This window comes from Dipodomys spectabilis, unplaced genomic scaffold, assembly GCF_019054845.1.
Source record: "Dipodomys spectabilis isolate Male_0828 unplaced genomic scaffold, ASM1905484v1 ptg000690l, whole genome shotgun sequence".
NCBI classification, from domain to species: Eukaryota; Metazoa; Chordata; class Mammalia; order Rodentia; family Heteromyidae; genus Dipodomys; species Dipodomys spectabilis.
The window spans coordinates 294,473-303,811 of NW_024871367.1; the positions used below are offsets into that span (position 1 = coordinate 294,473).

At 39.6% G+C, this 9,339-nt stretch overlaps 1 non-coding gene across 1 annotated transcript; it reads left to right on the forward strand.

The window, feature by feature from the left end:
• Positions 1-8,824: 8,824 nt before the first annotated feature.
• On the forward strand, positions 8,825-8,988 carry LOC122101790. Its single transcript, XR_006146413.1, has one exon. It is a non-coding gene; the product is annotated as a U1 spliceosomal RNA (small nuclear RNA).
• The last annotated feature ends 351 nt before the right edge of the window (positions 8,989-9,339 follow it).

Sequence of the window (9,339 nt, forward strand, 5' to 3'; positions counted from 1 at the left end):
TAACATGTTGTACATCTCATTGTTGCAATGGGTCCACCAGTATCCCTATTTAAACAATTTGTTTTTTTTCCCTTCCTTTCCACAAATTATACCAACATCAAATACAGTGAAAGCAGGGCTAATACCATGGGGGAGGTACATACAAAGCAACAAAGAAATCATTTTATAAATATGTTGGAAACAATCTCAAGAAAGAAAAAAAAACATTTGAATCCTTATCTTGGGGTTCATTTCACCTAACATCAATTTGTCTGACAGTTTCTGTTTGTCTCAGACATATACTAGTTATTTCAAATAAGGGAAACCATGGGACCTATATTTCCTTGGACCTGGCTTACTTCACAGAGCTGTGTTTTAACCTTTGCATGGTCAGCTCTCAGCTTTCTGAGTACTATTGAGGTGGTGTTCCAACCTCTCAAACCTTTTCCAGGTTCAACAGCTCAGCTTGAGTCTCCTACACCTATTAATATTAATAGTATGGATTACAAACAGTAAAAAGAGAAAAATAACATTATACATTTAAACAGAAATAATTGACTACATTCATTTATTCAGGACAAAAACTTTAGCACTGCTGTTTAAGTCACTAATAACACTTTTTTAAGATATATTTTCATGGCTTTCATAAAACTTCCTATATAGTCCTTAGAGTGTCTTTTTACCTCCCATTTTTATTTATTGCATTTGCATAGTAGTATATCATCCTTAAAATCATATCACCTCATAATTAAAGTTTATCTTGTAAGTAAATACTTGTGAGACTCCAATAAAATATCAAAAAAGCTGAAAGTAGAGCTGTGGTTTAAGAGCTATAGTATAATCCTTGAGCAAAAGAGGCTCAGGGGCACTGTCCAGGCCCAAAGTTGAATCCCTAGTGACCACACATACACCCCCTCCCCACCCCAGACCCCACACACAATCAGATGATAATGTCTATGAAGTTCTTCCTTAGGATGATCTTGGTGATGTCAGCAACTGTGTCAAGTTTCTATCTCTCTTCCATGCATTTGTGGTAGTAGACAGCAGAGTCGCTGTAGTATAACACGTGTCTAAGACCTGGCATTAGCAAAGGCTATCATGTAACATATCCAACATAATGTCCAGCTCTCTTGATGGTAGATCTGCACATGGGACCCATGTACTCTTCACCTCGCTTTCCCATCCTCTGTGCCATCTGCTGCAATGATTCACTAGCCACACCAAATAGGCTTTCATAACCTTTCCTTAATTATCTGAATACTGGATGCCAGAGATGTCAAGGAGACACTCTGTGGCTATTCCCCTCCCTGAAAGTCCATTTTACCTCCTATACTTTCCTCACAGATGTGGGCAATGGTCTCTGAGAGACTTCGTGCCTGATCTTGGAGAGATTTAGTTTCATTGTATCCATAAGCTTTGGGAAATCATGCAGTGAAGGGTCCAGGTTAGGAACATAGCTCCTCCTTCTGGAGGTTTTCCTGTATGTTCTCTTGGCCATTGAACAGAAGTGGGGTCTCTGAAAGGGAACTTATATGGTGTTCTCTGTCTGTCTTGGTCCATATAACATAGAACCACTTTCCCATCCCTTTAATGATTTAGACATGCTCCATGTGATTTGTGCTGCACTGCTCTCAATGTAGTAACAATGTACCTCTACAACTGGATGTTGTGTGGATAGCTGTCCATACTTTGGCATGAGTCCCCTTCCAGGCAGGGCCCATAACTCCATGCTGGGAAAGTGAGAGGAAGATTAGCTGGCTTATATCTGTGTAGTCTGAATGACCCTCTTCATGTCCATGGCCCCTCAGCATATTGATAAAGAATGACACACCATTCCCAATCATCACCAAAATGCTCACCTGGTCCTGGGCATTATCACCATTGTCTCACCCACTTCTAGCAAATTCCCTTTTTCAAGGCATTGCCAATCCTCCTCCTTGCATTCTCAGTTAAAATACTGCTGTCCATGAGTAAAGAGCAGAAGACAAGGAAGCAGGTACCCTAGGGAAAGTAAATACTGGACCTCTTCCATGGTGAGAAGATAATGCAACCTGCAACTATAGAATAGCGAAGGAGTTAAGATGGTTGTGCACACAGTTTGTGCAGAAAAAAATGCCAGACCTAGTATGCCCTGTTCAGAGTTTCAGTCCATAATCGTCTCTAACAAAGACATCTCTGATACAGATAAACCAAGTTCATAGTGTCTTCCCTTCTTTTATTCTGTGCCTTTCTGGGGCTTGCACTCAGGAAATGGATACTATCCCTGTAGTTTATGATTTTTCCCCTCAAGGCTACTGCTTTACCACTGGAGCCACAACTCTACTTCTAGATTTTTTTTGTACATAATTGGAGATAAAAGTATAGGCTTTCCTACCCAAGTTGGCTTCAATCACTGATCCTCAGCCTCATTAATAGCTAAGATTACAGGCTTGGCCACTGAGCCTGGCAGCAATACTCTTCCTTTTTTATTTCCTTTTCTTTATTTTTTTGTCAGTCATGGGCCTGAATTCTGGGCTTGGGCACTGTCCCTCATCTCTTCAGATCAAGGCTAGTGCTTTACCACTTGAGCCACAGCGTGCCTTCCAGCTTTCTTTCTGCTTATATGGTACCAAGGAATTGAATTCAAGGCCTCATGAATGCAAGGCAAGCACTCTACCATTGAGCCACCTTCCCAGCCTCATCTTTCCTTTTCTTAAAAAAATATTATTAGGAATATGATGTTCAGAGGGGTAACAGTTAAGTCAATTAAATTAAACAGTTGTCAGGTAATGAATACATTTTTTGGGGGACAATTACACCCTTTACCTTGCTCTCAGTTTATCCCTCCCACTGTGGCTTTTTTCTGGTTAACTGGAGATAAGACTTTGCTGCCCAGGGTGACTTTGAACCACAATCCTCAGACATCAGTCTGCTGTTGAGCTAGGATTAGAGGCTTGAGCTTTAAAGTCAGGATGACTGTTCTGAAGGTTGTTCTATATTGCCTATGGGCTGTGAGCCTGAATGGACTTAGGCAGTGAATGCCAGGCAGGTCTGTTATCCAGAAGCATGTGTCCTACTTAAGCCTGACTGGCTCTCAGAACAGATAGGTGATGCTTTCAGAGCAAGAACCAGTGTGTACTAGCTCAACAGAAGTCCTCACTGTATTTATCTCATCCAACAACTACTGGGTTGCTTATATTATCAACACTTTTTCTTTCTTAAGAACATTTGTATTGTAAGATTGCAGTAACTACAGATTTGTAATGGCCTAGGAATATACATAACTGCTCCAAATCATGTTTTATTTATCTTAAACTAGTTCTTGAATAATACTCTTTATTAGTAATGATATTATTAATATAAGTATTAAAGTTCTTCGAACATGTTTCTCTTATTAGATGAATCTTTACAGTGACATTGAAAGCATCTTCTGGAGCAGCAATGGAAAAGATACTTGGTGAATACTAAAAATGAGGGATGAGAAGTGTGAAAAACAGAACTAAGAGACTTACAAGTGTGACTGGGAAACATCTTCCACAGAGCAGAATCCCAGACTTTTGAAGGTATGTCAGTGTGAGAATAGGTCTTCAACCAGTTCACGTGACCACATGGGTGAGTCTCAATGTTGCCACATAGATATTATTTTGATTTCTATATGAAAGACTCATGTCCGATGGGCTTTCACAATGCCAGATTTATGAAAGTTTCCTGTCTTCTTTCCTTCAATATTACTTCACACTTTACTATTGAGTGCATTTTTTCTTTTAAAACATGAAAACTCAACACCATCTTTTGGACTGAGGTGTTTCTTGTCTCCCTAAAAATAGCTCTGTTATTTAAGAGGCTTCCTGACAGGTTCCAGTGCCTCACTTCTTTAATACTAGCTACTCATGAGGCTGGGATTTGAAGATCACAGTTGAAGCCTGCCATGGTAAGGAAGTCCATCAGAATTTCATCTCCAATCAATTACCAAAAAAGTCAGAAGTGGAGCTGTGGATGAAGTTGTAGAGCAGCAAAAAAAGGCATAAGGGCAGGCTGCACTCAGCCTCAGCCTGAGCCCCAGCCCAGCCTTCAGGCACACACACACACACACACACACACACACATACACGTGTCTTCCTGCCAGGCTTGTCCATGGGGTCCCATGAAATTGTTGGAGACCTCTCTTCAAATGGACTCACCCTTGTATTCATGCCATTAATGTGGAAATTGACTCTCAGTCACCTATAGATCTATTGGTTCAGATTGTGTATTCTGCATCCCATTTCCTCTGCTTGTTTTCTGAGGTGAGTCTTGTAGTTCAATACAGCTGTTCATATACTTCAAGAGGCTGCTTATGGTCTCAGGGCCTTCATTCACACTCCAAATGGAAAAATAACATATAACCTGAGACCCTCTGCTTACTTTGAGGATCATCTATCCAGGCAAGGGCAGCTCCCTATGAATGGCATACTGGAAGCCAAGCTCAGGGTGTTCAAAACAGACAGAAGTGAGGTGTGGAGGGCTTGAGTTGTTCTGAGGAAAAGCAGAGAATGGAGGAAGACAGAGAAACTGGGAAAAGACAATCTACCTTCCCATGCTTCTTTGCAGTTCCTGATCCACAATATAACCTTTGCTAATTGTTCTGCTGTGTGTGTGTGTGTGTGTGTGTGTGTGTGTGTGTGTGTGTGTGTGTGTGTGTTTGTATGTCTCCGTGAATGTTTGCATGTGCACAGTAGTTCTGGGCCTTGAATTCAAGGGCTGGGCACTGGGAAGTCAGGATGAATGTGAGCAAGTATATCATATGCGTGTGTGGAAGTAACTCCATCAAACCTCTCAGTGTGTGCAACTAGTATATACTAATGAAAGTGAAAAAATGATTAAGCAATGCTTAAACTCTTTCCTAAGCTATTTAGAGATAACTTCAAAAAGTATGAGAAAGCATTGTTGGTAGGGGATATGAAAACAACTGTAGTTAAAACTATGGGATTATTCAAGCCAGGTGCTAGTGGCTCATACTTGTACTCCTAGATACTCAGGAAGCTGAGAACTAAGGATCATTATTTGAAACCTGCCTAGGCTGGAAAGTTATGACACTTTATATAAGATATACTACTCGAAGTGGTGCTTTGGGGCTTAAGCCGTAGAGTGCCCTAAGTTCAAACCACAGGACTGCCAGAAAAAAAAAAGAAATAGTCCAAACTTAAGATGTCTAGGGAGTTTTAGACTAAATGTCTTATAAAAACAAATCACTATATCTTGGGGTTCATTTGTTGTTGTTGTTTTAGGTTTATTATGTAAGTGTTTGGTTTCATTTGTATATTCTTTCCCCTGTGGTATATCCCCTTTTGTCACTGTACTTGATTTTGATACCCTGCATCTTGTATATACATTTTTCTAATTTGGGGAGGGGAAGGGAAATAACAAAATGCTAAAACAAGGACACAGGATGACCCGTTGCAACAGTGATATCCATAAGACCGTATGTTGGAAATGAACTTTAGAGTTTCGGGTGGGGAGAGGAGGAGTGCAGGAGGTGAGGGAGGTAAGGGATAGTGGAAGAAAAACAAGGGAAGGAGTAACAATGCTTGACCAGAAATGTACTCATTGCCTTATTTACTTAACTCTAACCCCTCTATAGACTCTTTACAATAAAATAAAATTTAAAAAATGAAAAATAACTAGTTACAGCTAAAGTAGGAAAGGAAAAAAACTTTTACCCACTGTCCTGTGGGAACAGTAACTAGAAATACACAGTCAATACAAATAAATTGCAATCCCTCTACAGATTCATGCTCATGGCTACTTCACCTTCTTTGTCCCCAGGGGAAAGTCAGGAGAAATCAATACAAGCTTCCTATCCTATGACAGTCTACTCAATACCTGTACCAAGGTTGTCATCTGTAGGACATCAGATGGAAAAAGTCAACATTCCTTCCAAAAGGGTCTCAAATGAGCCTTATAAACCATAGCCTCCTACTGTCCTGATTTAAATCTTATTTCCCTTCTCAAGCTACAAATACATATAAACTTGTGGAGGGCTCTAGAGAGATGGACAAAGACTTATAAAACATATACTATGTTTCACACCAGTAGAAAACTAAAACTAAATCCTTATATAGCACCCTGCAACAGAATCAACTCCAAATGGATCAAAGACCTTGGAGTCAAAGCAGATACCCTGAAAACATTACAGGAAGGAAGAGGAGAACCTCTAGGTCTCCTTGGCACATGCTGAAATTTCTTAATAAAGACCCAGAAACACATCAAATCATAGAAAGGTTGGACAAATGGGATTGCATGAAACTGCAGAGCTTCTACATGGCAAAGGACATAGCTAGCAAGATCAATAGAAAGCCCAAGTATTGGGAGAAGAACTTCACTAGCCATACAATGGACAAGGGTCTCATATCTAAAATATATTTAGAACTCAAAAAATTAAATTCCCCAAAAACAAATCCTCAAAGAAACAACTGCCCCATAAATAAGTAGGCTAAAGACTTAAAGAGAAAGGTCTCTGAAGAGGAAATAGGAATGACCAATAGACACATGAAGAAACCCTCAACTTCTCTAGCCATAAAAGAAATGAAAATCAAGACAATGTTGAGATTCCACCTCACCCCAGTTAGAATGGCTCTAATCAAGAACTCTAATAATAACAGATGATGGAGGGGATGTGGTCAAAAAGGAACCTTACTGCATTGTTGGTGGGAGTTCATCCACTTTGGAAAGCAGTATGGATATTCTTCAAAAGACTCCACATAGAGCTTCCCTATGACCCAGCAATCCCACTTTTGAGCATTTACCCAAATGATCACAAACAAGGCTATATTAAAGCTACCAGCACAACTGTTTATTGCAGCATTATTTAACCATAGCTAGGATATGGAACCAACCCAAATGTCCCTCAGTAGATAAATGGATCAAGAAAATGTGACATATATGTATATATACATATACATGTATACACACACACACACACACACACACGCACACACACATATACACAATGGAATTCTATGCCTCCATTAGAATTACATCACCTCACTTGGTAGGAAATAGAAAGACTTGGAAAAAATTATATTAAGTGAAGTAGGCCAGGCCCCCCCAAAACGTAGGTCTTATAGTTTCCCTTTTTTTCAATAACTAGTATATGTCTAGGACAAGAAGAAAAAATCAAAAGCTATGTACATATGACCATATAAGATGATGTTAAGTGAAATAAACCTCAAGACAGTAACTCAAGTGCTTTTTTCTTCCTTGCTATTGTTTTTAACATATTTATAATGTACTATGTGATTTTTTTTGTTTCTCTGGTATGTTCTTCCTCTAGGGTATTACTCTGTTTTCCCTGTATTTGTTTCTGGTGACCTGCATCTTATATGTACATAACAAGATGCTTAAATAAGGATACAGTTTAACCCATTGTAACAATGAGATGTACAAAACACTATGTTGAAAACAAACTTTACAACATTTGTCGGGGATGGGAGGTGTTGGGAAGGTGGGGAGGGAAGGGATGTTTGGGGAAAAAGAAAGGAGGAGGTGACAATGCTAGCTAGGAAATGTGCCCACTACTTTACTCATGTAACTGTAAACCTTCTGTACAATATTTTTACACTAAAAATATTTTAAAAACAGCTTAAAGAATATATACTATGTTTCAAGAAATTGAATGAGGATTCATAAAAGGCATGTTTTGAATTTTATTTTTAAAATAAAATGAGGGCTGGGAAGGTTGCTTAGGGGTAGAGTGATTGTCTTGCATGCATAAGGCCCTGAGTTCCATTACTCATCACCACATAAGTCGGAAAAAGCCAGAAGTGGTGCTGTGGCTCAAATGGTAAAGCACTATCCTTCATCTAAAGAGCTGAGGGACAGTGACCAGGCCCAGATTTCAGAGTTCAGGCCCCATGACTGACAAAATGAAAGAGAGAAAGGAAGGAAGGAAGGAAGGAAGGAAGGAAGGAAGGAAGGAAGGAAGGAAGGAAGGAAGGAAGGAGGGTAGGAAGGAAGGAAGGAAGGAAGGAAGGAAGGAAGGAAGGAAGGAAGGAAGGAAGGAAGGAAGGAAGGAAGAAAGTTGAGATAGTGTCCAGGGCCAAAGTTCAAGCCCTGAAAAAGTACCCCCTCACCAAACACAAAATCATACACAGGGCTGGGATTCAGCTTAGCAGCTTACCATGCATGAGTTTTGATCCCTAAAACAAGGAGAGGGAGGGATTGGGTGAGGGAAGAGAGAGGGAGGGAGAAAAGGATAGGGAGAAATAACAGCATATAGAAAAGAGGGTAGCTCTGCATAATGATATTCACTAGGGTACATGGTCAGGCAAACATTTTCTGTAAAGGAACAGAGTAAGTACATCCAGGCCTTGGGAGTCACATGATATGCCGTAACTATTCCATTCTTCTGTGGCAGTGTGACAGGGGACACAGATAAAATGAATGCATTTAAACTTTACTAACATTCACTGAAACTTGAATTCTATTTTTATTTGAAATATGGCTAGTGTAACTGTGTGTCTGAATTTTTAATTTTATGTAATTTTGCTTACTGTAAGTATTGTCGCTTACAGCGTTGTGGCTAGCTACTCAACTGAGTAGAACAAGTCTGGCCTCTGATGAAGTCTTAGAGCACCTCCAAAGTAATCCAGGAATACAAGCCATGGAAGTCACTCAGCTTTTTGGTAGTCACAGTAAGAAACAGTAAAATAAGAAAATAAATAAAACCTTCAATTAAAAACACCAAAGGAGCTTTAATAAAAATTCAGCAAAATTTATCTAGTATTTAAAGCTTAATCCTCAGATTTCAGCATTCTGAGTAGCTAGGATTACAAATGTGAACTACTCTCACATGTTTGTTAGTTTTTTAAATACCAAGTCAGCCTTGTTACTTACCTGGCAGGGGAGATACTATGATCATGAAGGTGGTTTTCACAGGGCCAGGCTTATCTATTGCACTCCAGATTTGCTGACCCCTGAGATTTTCCCAAATGTGGGAAATTCGACTGCATAATTTGTGGTAGTGGGGGACTGTGTTAGTTCTCTCCACTGGATGGATAGATAGATAGATAGATAGATAGATAGATAGATAGATAGATAGATAGATAGATAGATAGATAGATAGATAGATAGATAGATAGATAGTATTGTATTTTATATTGGCCTCATCTGCTTTCCTGCACTCAGCAGTCACTTGGTCCTAAGGAGTACTGTAAAGGATGAGGTACCTCTAGGCCTACTTTGTAGTTGCTAGGAACTACAAGGAGTAGAGAAATCAGCTTGAACTCACCATGAGAAAATAAATGAGGAAGTTGGGTGCAGGTGGCTTACACATGTAATCCTAACTACTCAAGAGGCTGAGATCTGAGGATTGCAGTTCAAAGCCAACCCATGTAGGAAAGC